The following is a 20,605-nucleotide window of genomic DNA, read 5'->3' as shown; positions in this document are numbered from 1 at the left end:
TTTCTCACTAATGTTTTTTATAAGGAAAAAAAAAAAGATTTTCCTCCTGGTCCAGGATTTAATTCAGAATCACACATTGCAATTAATCGTCATGTCTCTTTGAGTCTCTTTTAATCTGGAGCAGTTGCTTAGTCTGTCTTTTGTGGCCTTTTCTTTTTCCAGGAGCATAGAATATTTATTTAGTAGAGTGTCCCTCATTTGGGGTGGCCTTCATGGTTAGTTGGAGTTGTTAAGAATAACACAAAAGTAGTGTGTTCTTAGTGCATCTCAGATATCAAGGGGTTTACTATAACTTTGATAATTTGGGTATAGTGTTGTCCTCTAGATTTCTCCCCTGTAAAGTTCCTTTGCAATTAATAAAGAACTTAAGGAGAGATACTTTGAAACTATATAAGTATCCTGTTCTTCTTAGAATCCATTGATATGTATGTCTGAAATAATTATGATAGTGGTTGTCAAAAGATCTTTTTCTAACCCCATCATTCCTTCTACATGTGTTAGCTGGCATTCTACTGAGAGGAAGAGCTTTCCCTTTCCCTTGCCATTTATTCTTATTCATTTATGTTATCACGTACTCATGGATTCTTCTATCCTCTGGGTTTTCATCCACTGTTTTTATTTTGATGCTTAAATTATCCCAGGTTTTTGTATTGTTGTTGTTATCGGGTTTTTTTGCTTGCTTGTTTGTTTTTGGCTGTGCAGCGTGGCATGTCAGATCTCAGTTCCCTGAACAGGGATCGAACCTGTGCCCCTGCGGTAGAAGCCTGGGGCCCTAACCACCGGGCAGCCAGGGAGCGCCCTGCCCCAGTTTTGACTGGTGAGAGCCTCTTCAAGTGGTCTTCTGTGTCCTTTTGACATGATCTGACTGTTTTGAGGGGTCACCAAGAATCAGAAGAACTGAGCAACTAACAGACACACACGTAGCATGGTGTTCCAGTAATCTTGTACTTTCTCAGCTCCAGCTCTACAATCATAGTAACAAAACCAAGATCGGGGCACTAGATGTTCTTACTGCTACTGGGATGTCGTTTCTTCTAAGGCTTCTCAGGTGGACATAGCTGGAAATATATGTGTGAGTGTGTATATATATGTGCACATAAGTATCTTTTCAGTCCATATTCATGCTGCTTTTTCAGACTGTGAGAAACTTGGCTTTCATCCACAATATATTTACGTGTTTGCTCAATTTTAGAATGCACATGAAGTAATTTAACAATTTCTAACTCATATTCATGATGAAATATATATTTACTAATTAGAGCAGGGCTTGGCAAACTATGACTCTGGGCTGGATGCCTGCTACTGCAGATAATTCTATGGACATAACCATGTTTGTTTACTCCATCTGCCAGTTTGTTTATGTGTTGCCTTTGGCTGTATTTAGCTGCTTTTACACTGAAAAGAGTATATCAAAGACTACTTGTAAGCCTAAAATATTTGCTATCTGGATTTTAAAGAAAAAGTTTACTGCTTCCTGCATTAATGTTTAATGTTACTTTATAGTTTATTGCGTGCCAGTCTCATATCCTTCTCATATAGTTCAATCAAACTTATGTTTTCTTTTAGAAGTTTTATAATTTTATGTAAGATTTAAATCCATGAGTTTTTTTAAAAAAACTTTGGCCATACCACGTGGCTTGCAGTAACTTAGTTCCCTGACCAGGGATCAAATCTGAGTCCTTGGCAGTGAAAGTACGAAGTCCTAACCATTGAACTGCCAGGGAATTCCTCATGATCTGGTTTTTAATTTTTTGTATAAGAAATGGGGTTTGTCAAGATTTTTGCCTGTAGATATTATAAACTCACAAGGATAAGGATATTCTGATATCTACCCCTATTTTTGCCCATTAAGTTGTTCCTTCCTGAAGTTTCAAGCTTTCTTCTGTTTGGAGAACTTCCTTAGTCTTTACGGTAGGTCTGCTGCCCACAAATGCTGTTTTGCTTTGTCTGACAATATCTTGATTTTCCTTTCATTCCTGAACAATATTTTCACTGGCTATAGAATTCAGGGTTGACAAGTCTTTTCTTTCAGCACCTGGAATATGTTGTTTCATTTCCTTTTGGTCTCCAAGAGATGAGAAATCCATAGTTATTCAAATCTTGGTCATATATAGGCAGTTTCTCTGTAGCTGCTTTCAAGATATTTTCTTTGTCCTTAGTTTTTAAACATTTGATTATATTGTGTTTGCTTATGTATTTCTTTGATTTAATCATCTTTGGGTTTGCTAGGCTTCTTGAAAGTGGCACTAGTGGTAAAGACCTGGTAAGAGATGTGGGTTTGATCCCTGGGTTAGGAACATCCCTTGGAAGAGGGCATGGCAACCCACTTCAGTATTCTTGCCTGGAGAGTCCCATCAACAGAGGAGCCTGGTGGGCTATGTCCGTGGGATTGCAAAAAGTCAGACACAACTGAAGCAACTTAGCAGCAGCTTCTTGAATCTGTAGACTTATGTATTTCACCAGACTTTGAAATTTTCCTTTTTTTTTTTTTTTAAACCAAGATTGATCGATTGATTTTTTGGCCTTGGCACACGGCTTGCAGGATCTTAGTTCTCCAACTGGGGATTGAACCCCAGGCCATGGCAGCACCAAGTACTTACCATTTGACTACCAGGGAACTCCCTCCATTATGTCTTTGAACATTTTTCAGCACTGTATTTTTTCTCCTCTGATTCTAGAACTTTGATGACACAAATGTTGAGTTTTTTTTTTTTTTGGTGGCCCCATAGTTCTCTGAGACTATAGATATAAAGTCTATTTTCTCTTTGATAAGATTGAGTAAATTCTATAATCTGACTTTATGCTCACTGACCCTTCTTTTGTCCTGTTTAATCTACTGTTGAACCCATTCAATGAGATGTTTTATTTCAATTACTGCTTTTTTCAGTTTTATAATTTCCTTTTACTTCTTTTTAAAAATCTCTTCTATTTCTTTGTTAAGATTCTCCTTCTATTTTTTCTAGATGTATTTTAATTGCTCATTGAAAATTAAGATTCTCTTTCTCTTTTTTCTAGATGTATTTTAATTGCTCATTAAAAACATTTTTATGATGGTTGATTAAAATCCTTACGAAATTGTTCCAACATTTGAATTATCTCAATGCTGGTACCTGTTGTCTTCACTCATTCAAGGTGTGATTTTCCAGAGTGGTTTTCAGTTGTTTCCTGACATTTTGTTGATTATGTTAGGTGATTCAGAACCCTATTTAAATCTTTTTTAAATGGGAAGGTCTTGGCCCACCTTTTGGGGCTGTGATTCCAATAACAATTTAATTTTCAGAGCCCTAGTGGTTTTATTATGGCATGCTTCACTCCTGTGCTACTTATATGAGAAAAATCTGTATTCTGCGTTTGATGAATGAAGTGTTCTAAACATGTCATTTAGGACAATTGGTAGTGCCATTCAGGTCATCTATATCCTTACTGAATTTCTGTTTACTTGTTCTACTAATAAAGGGATATTGAAATTGACTTTAATTGTAGATTTGTCTGTTTCTCTTCTCAGTTCTGTCAGGTTTTTGCCTCATATAAGTGATGCTCTGTTGTAGATGCATTCACAGTAGGGGTGATATATCTTGGAGAATTGACCTTTTATCATTATGTATTAATAGGATCCCTTTTTATCCTTGATAATTTTCATTGTTTTGAAGTCTACTTTGTCTGAAATTAATTCAAAAACTTCTGGCTCAGATGGTAAAGAGTTTGCCTGCAGTGCAGGAGACCTGGGTTCGATTCCTGGGTCAGGAAGATTCCCTGGAGAAGGAAATGGCTACCCACTCCAGTATTCTTGCCTCTGTCCCATGGACAGAGGAGCCTGGCAGGCTACCGTCTGTGGGGTTGCAGAGAGTCAGACAGGACTGAGCAACTTCACTTTCACTTTCTTTCAATACAAACATGTCAGTTTTCCATTGATTGCTATTTGCATAATATAGCTTTCTCCATCTCTTTGCTTTGGAAGTAAGTCTTTAAAGTGGATTTCTTATAGACAGCATATAATTGGGTCTTACTTTTTTTTTTAAATCAAATCTAACTATGTATGGCTTTTATCTGGTGTGATTAGACCATTCTCATTTAAGTATTGGTATGGTTGTATTAAAACCTACCATTTTGTCATTTTCTATTTGTTGCATCATTTGTGCTTTGTTTTCTTTTTTTCCTTTCCTAATTTAAGTCAAGCATCTTTATATTTTCATTTTATCTCCCATTGACTTGTCATTTATGCCTTTAAAATTACTTTTTAAAACTGTTTTTCCTAAGATTAATAATATATATTTTAAAATAATTTTAATCCACCTCCAAATAGTTTGCTGTTTCGTGTATAATGAAAGGACCTTAGCAGTGTATTCCCAATTCCTCCTTCCTACCTCATACGCATTGTGTTCATGTATTTTACTTACACATATGCTACAGTTAGCCAGTACATTGTTTCTCTGCTTTATTGTTTTTTGTTCTTAATATGGCTTCTAGAAATTTTTAAATTGTGTATATGACTCATGTTTCTATTGAATGACACAGCTCTAGAATTCTGGATGTTACCTATCCTACTACTAACTCCTATCATCAGTTTTTCAATTCTGTTGTTGGTCCTGTTCATTATAGCATGTTCCACTCTGAACTCTTCTTTCTAGATTCTGAATCTAGGAAGCATTTCCCCACTTTTTATTTCTAGTGGGTTGTGATTCCTTGAGGGGATGGATTTGTGTCAATAGTCTGCAAGCTTACCACTTAATTCTCTTTCCCTTTTTCAATTATTTCCACTTTATCTGTAGCTGAACTTTGGTTTGGGGCACATTTGCTTCCCCACTTGATTTACTCACATGGTGTACCATCTAGTGGTAGTAGAGGGTAATCTTCATTCCCCAAAGTTTAACTCTGCTCCTGTGAGATGACTTTGAATGCTATTGATAGTATAGGGAACTTTACGGAGAGAAGGAAGCCATTGATGAATTTTAAATATATACTGGGATATTAGTTTCATATCAGCATTATGTTACATTGCATTATATGTGCTATATGTATAATTTGTCACACCTCAATATACTTGTCTTTTAATTATTAGAAAGTTTTATAATTGACTTTGTTCTATAATATTTATAATTTTTATTATTTATTTTGTGTCATAGACAAGGCAAAACTGCTTAAGAAGAGAATGACTTAACTGATTATGGACAGTTTAGGGACTATAATCTCAAGGCTACAGGCAATAGGAGATGTTCTTAAGTAACATAATTCAATTGCTGTTGTTTAGTTGCTAAAGTTGTGTCCAGCCTTTTTGCAACCCCTGGGACTGTAGCCCGCCAGGCTTCTCTGTCAATGGGATTTTCCAGGTAAGAATACTGGAGTGGATCTCCTTCTCCAGGGGATCCTTCCAACCCAGGAATTGAACCCTCATCTCCTGCACTGCAGGTAGATTCTTAACCACTGAGCAACCCAGAAGGAGTAAAACACTTAGGCAGAGTTCATTTTAATAACCATATAGTTAATATTCTAAGAGGTATGAAGTAAAGTGTCACATCTGGAAAAGGGCTGAAAAGGGTTTTATAAGAAAAGAGATATTTTCAAAAGTCATTTAGTCACAGATGTGATATCAGTCTGCTGTGAAAACACAAGAACTTGAACTCTAAGTTCAAGGAATAAGACTACTTAGGTTTGAACACACCATTTTTGAGCCGTGTGATCTTGGGCAAGATATGTATCCTTTGAGTCTTAGTTTTTCATTTTAACAGCGTTATTCTCTTTTCCTAAAGGAAATCTAAAGATATAATTAGCAAAAACAACTTCTCACGGTGAAAAATTTTGTGTTGATTTTGATGATTCGTCAGAGGAACTCACAGTTTAACCAAGAAGGTAGAAAATTGGTTGAAGAGTCTAAGAAACACTGTGATAAACTCAGTAGCAACCTTGAAATAATTTCTAAAGAGACCGAACAGAGATGCGAGGCTCTGAACACAAGCACACTTTGTTTTTCTGAGCAGTGGGCATCTTGGTTAAGCAAAAGGCAAGAGGAACTTCAGAATTTATTGAAGGTAATTACTTTGTAACTGGAACCTCCCTTGGGGAGAACAGGTGATCATCAGAAAATTTTATAGTCTTGGCTAAGTATTGGCTTCAAAACACATGCTAAAGTATAATGAATTACTTAAAATTGTAAGGATAATAGTTGGCATGCTTATACATGATCTTGTTTCACATATATGTTTCCTAGATCTCCAGATGATTTAACATTTGTCTGATCTGTCCTATATCTATCTTTGGTTTCCGGTTTGTTACTTACTTTGGTTTAGAGCATGCTGTCTTTTGGTGTATAATACTTTTCACTTATAAATGATTTTTACTTTTGTCTGGGTACATTCAAACCTGTTATTGCTTTAAGTATTTAGGATATTGTTCTGGTTACTCAGAATATATCTGATAGGTTTGTGGGTTTGCTTGAACTTAACATTTGCATGAGCCCTTTGTGGGTTGGTTTTTCTTCTGTGCAATGAAAGGATTTTACTACTGTTCTTAAAAAATTAGGTAAAAGAACTTAAGTGTTTTAAGCTATATAACCTATTTTCACAAAAAGGAACTATGACTAGTAGAGAAATAGGTAATTTCAGGTTTGGAGCAGGAAATATACCAGATGAGCCTATAGATCTTGTCATACCAGAAAGTAAAGATGCTGTTAAAGATTAATGGAATTATCTCAAAAAGACTTAGGAGCCAACCTGAGACACTCCCTTATTTGGAGGTGGTACAATTTGAGCATCATGAGGAATAATTGCTACAATAGATTAAGATATATCAAATATGTTAAAATTGATAAATTCATAAAAATTTCATTAGTCTCCTTTGGATCATGCTAGGGAAGCAGTAAATTATTTTAAGCAGTGGTAAATGAAGGGAAGCAATTGAAAGGTCATCTGACTTTCCTGAAAGAACTCTGTCTTGGTTTAGCAGGGTAATGGATGAAGAAAAGTGTTTCAAAGGAGAATTCTGGCTAGTAAAATGCAGAAGAAATGATAGAATTAGGATACCTCCATCTTGCAAAACCCCTAGTGAAATAATCTTTGTGGACATTAGTGAGTCTGTACACCATTTGAGCAAAAGCTGATGACAGATCTTTATAACTAAGAAGGTGACCATACTCAAACACACTGGTTGATTTTTTTCCATGCAGCTTGTGAGATTTTAGTCTCCTGACCAGGGACGGAACCTCGGCCCTTGGCAGTGAAAGCACAGCATCCTAACCACTGAACGACCAGGGAATCCCCACACCGATTAACCTTAACGTGAGAGACACAACCAGGCGTGATGCACTTTCAGTACCACCTATGGAATATTCTTGCCAAAAAGTTAAAACCTGGTCTAGATCAAGCCTTTAGATCTAACTAATTTGTAGAAAATACAGAGGACAAATGAACATGTGAAAATAACAGAGGTGCATTGAACATATTTAATAATTGAGATATTCAGTAGAGCACAAATACCTGGTTTCTTCAATGAAATTTTCTTTCAAAGCAGAAAGTATGGATAACCTATATCAAAAGGGAGTTAAGACCTAGAGGGCCCTAAGCCCTGGTTTGCCTAGGATAGTCCTTGTTGATATTTATTGCACTGGGGTAATTATTATTAATGGCCCTTTTTACTCTTAGAATATCTGTTTTGATGAGAAATTATATAGTCACTAACTTAAGACATGTCAGTTCAGTTCAGTCACTCAGTCGTGTCTGACTCTTTGTGACCCATGAATCCCAGCACACCATGCCTCCCTGTCCATCACCAACTCCTGGAGTCTACCCAAAGCCATGTACATCAAGTCGGTGATGCCATCCAACCATCTCATCCTCTGTCATCCCCTTCTCCTCCTGCCCCCAATCCTTCCCAGCATCAGGGTCTTTTCCAATGAGTCAACTCTTCACATCAGGTGGCCAAAGTATTGGAGTTTCAGCTTCAACATCAGTCCTTCCAATGAACACCCAGGACTGATCTCCTTTAGGATGGACTGGTTGGATCTCCTTGCAGTCCAAGGGACTCTCAAGAGTCTTCTCCAACACCACAGTTCAAAAGCACCATTTCTTCGGTGCTCAGCTTTCTTCACCATCCAACTCTCACATCCATACATGACCACTGGAAAAACCATAGCCTTGACTAGACAAACCTTTGCTGACAAAGTAATGTCTCTGCTTTTAAATATGCTATCTAGGTCGGTCATAACTTTCCTTCCAAGGAGTAAGCGTCTTCTAATTTCAAGACTGCAATCACCATCTGCAGTGATTTGGGAGCCCCCCAAAATAGTCTGCCATTGTTTCCACTGTTTCCCCATCTATTTCCCATGAAGTGATGGGAACAGATGCCATGATCTTAGTTTTCTGAATGATGAGCTTTAAGCCAACTTTTTCACTCTCCTCTCTCACTTTCATCAAGAGTCTCTTTAGTTCTTCTTCACTTTCTGCCGTAAGGGTGGTGTCATCTGCATATCTGAGATTATTGATATTTCTCCTGGCAATCTTGATTCCAGCTTGTGCTTCTTCCACCCCAGGGTTTCTCATGATGTGCTCTGCATATAAGTTAAATAAACATGGTGACAATATACAGCCTTGATGTACTCCTTTTCCTATTTGGAACCAGTCTGTTGTTCCATGTCCAGTTCTAACTGTTGTTTCCTGACTTGCATATAGGTTTCTCAAGAGGCAGGTCAGGTGGTTTGGTATTCCTATCTCTTTCAGAATTTTCCACAGTTGATTGTGATCCACACAGTCAAAGGCTTTGGCATAGTCAATAAAGCAGAAATAGATGTTTTTCTGGAACTCTCTTGCTTTTTTGATGATCCAGCAGATATTGGCAATTTGATCTCTGGTTCCTCTGCCTTTTCTAAATCCAGCTTAAACATCTGGAAGTTCACGGTTCATGTATTGCTGAAACCTGGCTTGGAGAATTTTGAGCATTACTTTACTAGCGTGTGAGATGAGTGCAATTGTGCGGTAGTTTGAGCATTCTTTGGGATTGCCTTTCTTTGGGATTGGAATGAAAACTGACCTTTTCCAGTCCTGTGGCCACTGTTGAGTTTTCCAAATTGGCTGGCATATTGAGTGCAGCACTTTCACAACATCATCTTTCAGGATTTGAAATAGCTCAACTGGAATTCCATCACCTCCACTAGCTTTGTTTATAGTGATGCTTTCTAAGGTCCACTTGACTTCACATTCCAGGATGTCTGGCTCTAGGTGAGTGATCACACCATCATGATTATCTGGGTCATGAAGATCTTGTTTGTACAGTTCTTCTGTGTATTCTTGCCACCTCTTCTTAATATCTTCTGCTTCTGTTAGGTCCATACCATTTCTGTCCTTTATTGAGCCCATCTTTGCATGAAATGATCCCTTGGTATCTCTAATTTTCTTGAGGAGATCTCTAGTCTTTCCCATTCTGTTGTTTTCCTCTATTTCTTTGCACTGATTGCTGAGGAAGGCTTTCTTATCTCTCCTTGCTAGTCTTTGGAACTCTGCATTCAGATGGGAATATCTTTCCTTTTCTCCTTTGCTTTTCACTTCTCTTCTTTTCACAGCTATTTGTAAGGCCTCCTCAGACAACCATTTTGCCTTTCTGCATTTCTTTTCTATGGGGATGGTCTTAATCCCTGTCTCCTGTACAATGTCACGAACCTCCGTCCATAGTTCATCAGGCACTCTATCAGATCTAGTCCCTTAAATCTATTTGTCATTTCCACTGTATAATCATAAGGGATTTGATTTAGGTCATACCTGAATGGTCTAGTGGTTTTCCCTACTTTCTTCAATTTCAGTCTGAATTTGGCAATAAGGAGTTCATGATCTGAGCCACAGTCAGCTCCCAGTCTTGTTTTCGCTGACTGTATAGAGCTTCTCCATCTTTGGCTGCAAAGAATATAATCAATCTGATAAGACATATCAACCAAATCTAATGGTGAATTCTGATTCAAACAAGCCTGAAAAACATGAGAGAACTCGTGAAATTTAAACACTGACTAGACATTTGATGTAAAGAAAGGAATGTTAAATTCTTTAGATGTGAGTTTAGTTCAGTTCAGTCGCTCAGTCATGTCCGACTCTTTGTGACCCCATGGACCACAGCATGCCAGGCGTCCCTGTCCGTCACCAACTCCTGGAGTTTACCGAAACTCATGTCCCTTGAGTTGGTGATGCCATTTAGATGTGAGAGTGGTCTTAAGAAGTTCTTAACTCTTAGAGAAGTATGCAGTGTAAAAGGACAAAATGATACAGAAATTGCTTCAGAACTGTCTTGGTGGAGAGCAGGAGTAATTGGCCAGTCTTAATTGATCTATATCCCATGTAGTAATAAACGGTGAGGCTGGGTAGTGAATATAAAGGGGTTATTAGTATTACTATTTATACTTTGTCGTGTGTTTCTAAAACCTCTGTTATGGAAAACTTCAAGGTAAGGAGAAGTTAACATGTTGCATAAAGGACTGGCAACTTTGATCTTAGTAATGAAATCTCATTTGCATCATTTACAGGTTATAAACCAAGGATGTGACACTTCAAGTTTAGCGATTACTCAACAATTAAGTGGGCATAAAGCAGCTGATGAGAACCAGAAAAACTTTTTCCTCCGTCAGATAATTATTGATGAAGAAGAATTAATGACACGAAGTCAAGAACTTAATAAAACTGTAAAAATAGGTTTGACCAAACTTAACTGCTTTCTACAACAGGATCTGAAACTGGATATCCCAACAGGTACTTTTAAAGGGAAATTGAATTTAAAAAATTTTGAAGTTGAATTCAACTGTATACAGTGCTAGTTGTTCCTGGAAACTAGGTCCTGCCATTCCCTGACACAGATTTACCATCTCACGCTGATTAACTCAAATATGGAAAAACTGGAATCCTAAACTAGGTTTAATCAAGCATTAGATGATATACATGGCATATGCTCCCAGAAACTTGGGCAAGCATAATTCAGTAAAAGTTTACAAACATTCAGGGAACTGGCTTTATTAAGAGAGCATATTTTAGAAATGTGCTAAAGAAAGCACAAAAAGAAAGCCTACCATCTATCTAGCACTGTTTTTAAAGGACATTTTAATACCAAAAATCGAGGAATGTAATTCAATAAATCTAGTTTAATGCAAGGTTTACCACATTGTGCATTTTTTATGTGTACCTCTCCTTTTGTCATGGACCGTTCAGATTGCCATTCAAGAATTACCATTTTGGGACCTCAGAGCAGTATAAGCTATAATGTATTTAGGGAAGCCTTCATGAAAGAAGGTGTAACAAAGTATTTAACACAGGCTGAGTAATTGAGTTATTCATTAGGTTGCAGTAGTGGTGACACTCTGTAAATTTACTAAAAATCATTGAGTTTTTTCTGCAGTATGTAAATTATACTTTAAAGTTGTTCTTTTTTTTTTTTTTTTTTTTTTAAGCATTTATAAAAGGAGATGGCACTAATGGATGCTAGTTAATTTTTTCCCCCAAGACTCTTGATGTTTATTATCCATTTTTCAATGAAATTAGGAATATAAGTGTTAAGGGAAAAGGGCAGAGCCTGTGTAAATTATGAGAACATGAATTATTGTAAAGAAGTGTAACTGGTTAATGTTTACTTTCCGCCAAACTTACAGTAAAATGATTATTCCTATCTAACTGATCATGCTGAGAAAATTGTGTCTTATTCCAATAATATTGCCATTTTTTCCAGAATGATCTGAATCCTTTTAGAGCCTATAATACATCTTTTGTAGGTGGAAAATTTCATGTTTTGGCATAGGTTGGATCTTGCAATTGGTTGAGTTGTCAATTTAGGAAACATTTTAAGCAATCTATACCTGACAGATAACAAAATTGATTCTCTTATGTGGCAGTGGTTATATTTTTGGAAGACAAAGACTTACTGGGAAGTATAAGTTTTAGCATTAAAAAAAAATGCTGGGAGTAGTTCAAGAGGGAGGGGACATATGTATAACTATGACTGATTCATGTTGATGTATGGCAGAAACCAATACAATATTACAAAAGTTATTTTTCAATTAAAAAAAACCTTTACTCATATGCCACATTTCGATGTTTACCACTTATATCCACTAAAGGTATGACCCCACAGAGGAAAAATTATGCATACCCATCAACACTGGTGAGAACCCAGCCCTGTGAACAGCTCCTTGATCAGTTGAAAATGAAACAGCCTGAGCTGTTAACGACGCTAAACTGTTCAGAAAACAACAAAGAGACTAGCCAGGTAAGATTTATTTTAGGCCTCATAATTTTAGAATTCTCTCATAAACTTTTTTTTAATTTACCTTTATTTATTTATTGTGTTACTCATTTTGGCTGTGCTAGGTCATCGTTGCTACATGAGGGCTCTCTCCAGTTGTGACAGCCAGGGGCTGCCCTCTAGTTGCGGTGGCTTCTCTTGTCGCAGAGCCAGGCTCTAGGTGCATGGTCTTCAAGAGCTGGCGCACATGGGCTTAGTTGCTCGTTGGCATGCAGGATCTTCCTGAACCAGGGATCCACCCTGTGTCCCTGCATTGCAAGGTGGACTCCTAGTCACTGGACCACCAGGGAAGCGCTAGACAATGTTTATGTTGTGTTTATTCATGTGCTCGACATTGTTCTGAGCATTTTACATATATATATTTACTCAGTTAATTCTCTCAGTAACTCCATAAGGTGAATGCTAGTGCTATCTCCATTTTAACAGGTGCGGAAACTAAATCACAAACTAAATCACATTGTCCCAAATCACAAGGATGGAGCTGGAAGTAGAACCTAGAGAATCTCCACAATCTGTGCATTTAACTATAGTAAATATAGAAAAGTTGGGAAATTGGAAAGTAACAAAGAAGAAAGTAAAAAGTAAGCTATAATCTCTTTATTCTGAGATTATCACATTTAACACTTTATTATAGGTCCTTCTCTATGTGAAAACATAACAGGAATTATTTTTATTATTTTGTAGACTTTCTGCTAATTTTGTTGAGGTTTAACTTTTAAGTAATGGACATTGTGTTATTTTTCAAAGAATAAAACTGCCTTGTGTGATTTTTTTTTTAACCCCGCCCCCACCATGTGAAGATTTTTAAGCCCTGGGAATTTATCATTTCATCTAGCTTCTTATTTTAGGACTTGGATGAAGAAAATGCGGTTCTGGTGCTCACTGTTGAAGAACCTGTAACTCAGGAACCATCTGTAGATACTAGTTTGGATGGTTCATCAAGTGGTGGGGTTCCATTTTTCCAGGTACCTGACTGTATCTTGTTAGATAACCTTTCCACATCTAATGTAAATCTGTCATTTGCTATTCAGCATAAAGGCATTGCTCTTGATGGATGGAACAGGAAAACTATTTCAGTCATTCTATTGGGATGGCTTGTTAACTTTTCTGGTTTAAAGAATTTACACAAGTATGATAATTGATTAGGGTTTTTTTGGTAGGATAAATAAAAGCAAAACTTGACTTACTCCCATCCTTGGCTGGTAATCTTCTGTTTTTATCCTTACCCCTTTTCCACTGCCTCCATACTCAGAATAATACTAAAAGCAGTCATTTCTCTCTTCCCTCCACCTTTGACGTGGATGTCCTGGAGCCTATCTCTGCCCACAGTCAGACTTTGAAGGCTAAGACATTCAAATTGAGACTGAATGCCTCTCTAGTTTAATGGCTGAGTCTCCTGCCTGAGGCTTTTCTCCTATTAACCATTCCCCCATGTAGCCTGCACTTCTCACCTGCCTTGATCTTGAGCATTTACATCCTGTGCCCTCTCCTTCCCCCTTTTCACCACTTTTGGGAGTATGACACTCTAAACTGTCTAATATTTCCCACGCATTTAAAGGCATAAGCCTAGACAGAGTGTATGAAGTAAGAATTTCCTTACATAGGATGTTGATGTCTACATTTTATATAGTTGAAGTGCTGCTTATGATGTGTCTATGCTTCCACCATGATCTAAAGATTCTCCATTCCTATTAAGCTATTAAAACTTCTAGCTCAGAGTCTATTAAATTCCTCTCTCTCTGCATCAAGGCAATTTTATCCCCCAAATCTTCCTACCTTTTGCTTTATTCTTTACTATTAGAAAACACTAGATATATGTCTGTTTTTCAACTCTCTCTTCTATCTTATAAAATTAAGAAAAGAGGGAAAGTTAAGAAAACTTTAGTGACTGCTTAATCCTTATTTGAAAATTCTTTCATTCTTACAGCATATGATGTTCTGAAGGCCAGGCTTAGTGGTTCAGTTATGGCAAGGAAGTTCCTACAGTACCAGAAAAGACTTGGGATTGGATTTTAGACCTTTAGCTAAAGTCCAGAAATTATTTTTTTCTCTCATGTCTGTCTGATTTGGTGAAGTTTTCTAGGTTAGAAACTCTAAAGTTGCTTTACAATTTGTCTAAGAATTGATGAGTGGGTCTGAAAGGAAAGTCATCAGTTACCTAAAGTTCTCTAAGGGCAAGTACAAGGATTCCAATGAAGTATTTCCAAATAAGAAACATGAAATAAGTTTTTTAAAAGATAAAATATAGGTTAAATAAAAAGTATCTTGAGATAGCCTATAGACCCATGCTTAAAATAGAATTACCTCTTTTTTTTTTTTTTTGGCTGCATCTTGCAGCCCGTGGGATCTTAGTTCCCTGACCAGGGATTGAACCCCGGCCCTGGCAGTGAAAGCACAGAGTCCTAACCCCTGGACTGCCAGGGAAGTCCCAGAATTGCCATTTTTGTACAATAGCCCATCTTTGTTTCCCTAGAGCAAGATTTCTAGCAGCAGCACTATTGACATTTTGAGCTGGCTAATTCTTTGTTGTGGTGACCTGGCCTGTGTATTATGTGGTGTTTAATTAGCAGCTTCCCCAGCTTCTCTCCACTGGAAGCCAGCAGTACCCCTCTAGCTTTAACAACCAAAAATGTCTTCAGACAGAAGCAAATGTCCCGAGAGGCACAAGTCTCCCTGTTGATAACCATGGCCCTACAGTAAAATCTGTAATTATTTTTTTTTTGGAAAACCATACAGAAAATTAACATTTCCTTCTCACATACACCCCCCACTTGGTGATAAAATAAGAAGGCATTCATTTCTACTTTCTAGGCAGTGTTGGCTCAAATTTGTGCTGAGTATTTCTAAAGTTTTCCACACCTAATTTCTTCCCTATATCCCAGAGAATTTTGAAAATAGAATATGATTAATATGTGTCACGTGTTACTTTATATTGATTTAATTTTCTCCCTTAAATCCACAGCATAAAAAATCACATGGAAAAGACAAAGAAATTAGAGGCACTAACCCACTGGAGAGTCTCAAGTAGAAGAAATCACAGAGCGATCTGTTACGAAGAGCAGATCACCTCTACGAGCCCAGAACAATTTTTAGTTGACTTGAGGATTGGTAATTTCACTTTTTAAGGAGAATGAAAAATAAAACCTGTAACCCCAGAACTTGAGCCTTGTGTGTAGATTAAAAACGAGTAGAAAATATCAAGGCAGTACTGTAAATGTAGTTGAATTTACTGTCTACCTATTTTTCTGTCATTGCTGTAGTTCCCTCCATATTAAGTTGGATTTCATTTAGGATTTTCATGGAGTAAATATGTATTTCTAGCTTTTGATATAAAATAGCTCTTTTAGAACAAATGAAAAATGTTTTCCTGTATATTACTAAACAGCAGATAGATAGACGCTGCAGTGTTCTTTTAGGCTTGAACTTATATGGGTAAATGTCACCAGCAGTTAGTCTTAGGAAGGCCATACCCTTTCTCTTCTTGCTATGATTGAATTATGTTTATCTCTCCTTGCCTCCTTCCCTAGACTTTTCATTCTGCCTGCTCAGCTCACTTTCTCCCATTTTATTTGTCACTAAACCATTTGTAGAGCTAGAAAATGGTATCTATCCATTATTGTTATGAGATAGCTGGAGTTTTATCTAGAAATCTTTGACACTTTTCTATGGTTATCTCTAAAATCACTGTCAACAGTAAACATAACCCTGGAAATATCCCGTCAATATTTTTGTTTCCCCTAGATGTGAAAAAGCCTTTCATTCCTTTATGAAGCCTAACACATTAGCTCCTACAGAGTTCACAGAAAGCCACCCTCTCCAGAATATAACTGCTATTAAGGGAGGAAAACCTGAGTTCTGATTAATGGCTGTGTGACCCCATTTTGAGGCCTATATCTTGTGCAAAAGGTCACACCAATTTAAAGGCTTTTTGAAGCTATTGATTATGAGTGTAATTTATATTCTTTTGTTTACTTGGTGAAACTTTTTGTTGTTCTTTGTATATAATAAAATATGTGTGTATATATTTTTCTCTACTGAAATCTTAACCCTTAATTGAAGATCCCTGATATTTTTTTGATCTGGCAGCCAAATTTCTGGAAGTCGGAATGTTTCAGCATGAAGAACCAGAGCACTTAGAATATATGCAAAGAATAAATTTTGTGCCCACATCAAGTTAAGTGTAGAAATTCAGAGTTTGATTTTGATAACTAAGTAAAACCAAACCCTGTTGAAGAATTAGAAAACGTGCTACTTCAAGGAACTCAATTTGCCTTGCAGAGTATTAATTATCGTAATAAAAATGATCTTATAATTTCTCTGCAAAATCAGATGTCAACACTCTAGCTATGAATAATATCTAATAAAAATAAGCTACCCTTGGTAAATCCATGATTAATAAGCTTGATCTCTACATTAACTTGCTTGTCTCATTATTTCTTACTTTGCAGTGGGTATGTTTACAGAGTTAAGCAAGTTCTATTAAAACTCCTAAAATAAACTTCTGCACAGGTACTAGCAAGGAAGAAAGGCCTTGGTAAACATCCCAGCTTTCAGTTGCACTCCACGGGGCTACACCTTAGTGTGAGATGAAGGAGAAACAGATTGGCCCTCACAGGGCCTGAAGTCCAGCTTTAAGTCATCTCATTCCCAAACTGTTCTACGGTTATCTAGGAATGCTAATGCAGCTGGTTGAACAGCCTACAAAAGTCAAAAGAAATCAGGAGAATTTTAACAGCTAGAGCCTTAAATTAACCTGGTACATTTTAATATGCAGTGTGAAGCACTCAAAAAGTAACCCTCGCAAAAATAGAGTAGGTAGCTTCAAGGACACATCATTCCTCCTCAGAGATGAAAACATTCAGAAATAATTTTTTCATGACTTGGAAAAACAGAAGTTTATAGAACCAAGCAAATGTTGCATCAGGAACAGAGTCACCTAAAAATTAGGAAAGCCTTTTGGTGTTTTACTTGCCCTTGATCCATCCCCCTTTCCAGCTCTGTGGTAGTCTTGAAGACAGGCAGAAGCCCATGGTTCTCAGAGTGGGACCTTGTTCCCTGGTCCTGAAGAAGCTGAGGCAGTTTTAATCTCAAAAAGTTGTTGAAATCTGTTTAGGCCAACATGAAGGACTGAAGCAAGGCACTTTCCTTTGTTCAGCTAACTCTGAAGTCAGGTTGGAAGATGGTAGGCATTTCTTGAAAATATTGTAAGGCAAATAACCTGCTGCCACGTTTCGCAAAAGATTACAGTTGAGGTAAATAAAGGTGTGCCCAAAGCCTGAGAGGAAATAATGGGAGAGAATTTCCTAGGGAAATCAGGCTATTCAAAAACAATAGTGTATACTAGGGAACTGAGAAAGCCAATCTATATTTAGGGCAAGTTGCTGCATGCTTAGATAAGACCTGAGAAGACCTAAGTGTTCACTGCTGGCTGAACCCTGGGCTCAGCACAAGTAGGAAGTGAAGGCTAAGCAGATTTTAAAATGATCTAGCTAAGCACTCGGAGAAGGCAATGGCACCCCACTCCAGTACTCTTGCCTGGAAAATCCCGTGGATGGAGGAGCCTGGTAGTCTGCAGTCCATGGGGTTCCTAAGAGATGAACACGACTGAGCGACTTCACTTTCATTTTTCACTTTCATGCATTGGAGAAGGAAATGGCAACCCACTCCAGTGTTCTTGCCTGGAGAATCCCAGGGATGGGGGAGCCTGGTGGGCTGCCGTCTATGGGGTCGCACAGAGTCAGACAGGACTGAAGTGACTTGGCAGCAGCAGCAGCAGCTAAGCACTAAAGGAATGTTCCAATGTAGTGCTGAAACCTGCTACTGTGTGGATAAACCTTGAAAAAAAAAAAAGCTAAGTGAAAGAAGTCAGATGCAAAAATTCATATATTGTATGTTTAACTTGTATGAAATATCCAGGATAGGTAAATTCATAGAAACAGATTGGTGGTAGCCAAGGTTGTTTTGAGTTGGGGAAAAGGGAGCGACTGCTTAACGAATGTGAACTTTTGTGATGTTGGAAATGTGTTGGAACCGGGTAGATGTGGTGGTTGTACAACACTGTGAATATGCTAAATGCCATGGAATTTTTTTTAATTAAAAATTTTGAGGTATAATTGGCACATATTAGTTTAATTGTACAACAATTTGATATTTCTATACATTGTAAAATCACAATAATTCTCACAATTATTCATTTTATGTGATTTTGACCTAAAAATAAAAGCCATTCAAAATATAAAGTGAGTCCTATCATTTATTAAAGAAGTACTTGAATCATAAAGGCATTAATATTGTAGGCGGAACTGATAGCAGAACTGATAGTAAAATGTTCTTAAAGAAACATGACAATGTAGACATACGTTGTATACGTTGTGTGCCCATAAAACACAGCTGTTTACACTCCTTTAAAAATAAGCTGGGCTTTCCTGGTGGCTCAGACAGTAAAGAATCTGCCTGCGATGCAGGAGACCCAGGTTTGATCCCTGAGTCGGGAAGATCCCCTGGAGAAGGGAATGGCAATCCACCCCAGTGTTCTTACTTGGAGAATTCCATGGACAGAGGAGCCTGGCGGACTACAGTCCATGGGGTTACAAAGAGTCGGACACGACTCAAAAGAGTGGCGCGGAGGTCTCGGCGCCCTCCTACCCTGGGCCTCTCCAGGCCGCCCCCGCTCGGCGGCGCCCCCACCCCTCCCCACCCCTTCGCTGCTCAGGGCGACGAGGCCCCGGAAGTGTCTGGCTTCTGGCCCGCCGCGGCCCAGGACCCCGCGGTCCTCTGAGGCTTCTGCGGGCATAGGCGCAGACCAGCCGGGGCCCTGAGCGCCCATCCTGCCCGGCACCTGCCCGGGGCCCAAACCCACCGGGAGCCACCAGCGCGGTCCACCCGAGCGCCTCAGCCCCGCCCCTTCGCCCGACCGCGGCCCCCCTTGTCCCCACGCCGCCCGCCAAGCACAGGTCCTTCCTGAGAGAGCGGACGAGCGACAGGCAGGCGCACGGACACGGACACACACACAGACACTCGCACGCACCCAGGCCAAGGGAGACAGCCGGCCGGCGCAAGCTCCTCAGCCAGAGCCAGACCCACAGCGCCTGTGAGAGGCCGGGGGTCAGGAGACTCAGAGGCAGAAAGAGACGAAGGTTCAGAGACAGACTCCAAGACGGCGTGGGGGCAAGGAAAACCTCGGGCAGGATGCCGGGCAGGATGAGGGCTCAGGGCCCCGGCTGGGCTGCGCCTATGCCCCCAGGAGGCTCAGAGGACCGCGGGCCGCGGGCAGCGGCGGCCCTGAAGCCAGACACCTCTGGGGCCACGTGGCCCTGAGCAGCGAACGGGATGGGGGCGGGGGGGGGGGGGGCGCCGAGCGGGGGCGGGCCTGGAGAGGCCCAGGGTGGGAGGGCGCCGAGACCTCCGCGCCCCTCACCCCAGCCCCCAGTCCCCGCACGCACGCCCGGCCGGCGCTCGGGGTCCCGGCAACCCTCAGGACCCCGGGCTGGGCCAGGCAGGTGCTGGCCTGGGGTGTCCTTGTGCGGGGGCTGGGCTGCATTGGTTGGCCGCCAGGTTGCCGGCCCTGGTCGTGCGGCTTAAGTACAGCGCGAGGCCCGTGGAGAGGTGCGGCCGGCTGGCCCGACCGGCAGGTCAGAGCGAAAGGGAGGCACAGTGCAGGGCTATTAGGGCATTCAGCGGCAACCGCCTCCTCTACTGGCCATACCACCCTGAACGCGCCGGAACTCGTCTGATCTCGGAAGCTAAGCAGGGTCGGGCTTGGTTAGTACTTGGATGGGAGACCGCCTGGGAATACCGGGTGCTGTAGGCTTCTTGCCGCCCCTCTCCTTTAGCCCCCGGCCCCCCGGCGCGGCTGGCGCCGCAAGCCCCACCTGCCCTTGGCCCCTCGCACCCCACTGCGCTCAGAGCTGTTGCCTGCCTGCCAGCCGGCCGGCTGGCCAGTCAGCAGGCGTCCCTCGCAGGCAGCGGCGTCCCAACTCTTGGGCCTCTGCAGCCCCAACCCCTCCCGGGGTGGGTGGCTGGGGTTCCAACTTCTGCTGCAGACCTGGGTTGCCTCCGCGCGGCCTGCGAGCCCCTCCACATTCAGCTTCCAGGAAACCAGTCTGGGGCTCCCTTGGCACGCCTCAGGCAATCCTGGAGGCTACCCAACCCCCAGCCCCAGCCTCCTATGCGACCGTGCACACACACAGACCCCCCCCCACCCCGCCCCCCGACAGGTGAAGAACCGGAAACCACAGGTAAAGGAGACTGAGAAAGAGGGAGAGAGAGACAGCAAGAGGACCACACAGGCTCCCAACCCCCGGCTCCACACCCTCCCCCCTCCATCGTGGGTATCCACCTGGCCCCC

At 40.3% G+C, this 20,605-nt stretch overlaps 2 pseudogenes; both read left to right on the top strand.

The window, feature by feature from the left end:
• The window catches only part of LOC122688297, a 29,959-nt pseudogene extending 12,129 nt beyond the window's left edge, over positions 1–17,830 (top strand).
• Positions 17,831–19,948: 2,118 nt separating this feature from the next.
• Positions 19,949–20,068, top strand: LOC122688901 (annotated as a pseudogene).
• The last annotated feature ends 537 nt before the right edge of the window (positions 20,069–20,605 follow it).

The sequence above is a fragment of the Cervus elaphus genome, chromosome 33 (assembly GCF_910594005.1).
Source record: "Cervus elaphus chromosome 33, mCerEla1.1, whole genome shotgun sequence".
Classification (NCBI taxonomy): Eukaryota; Metazoa; Chordata; class Mammalia; order Artiodactyla; family Cervidae; genus Cervus; species Cervus elaphus.
Note: the sequence above shows the minus strand (reverse complement) of the source record. Positions and strands in the feature narration are given on the sequence as shown.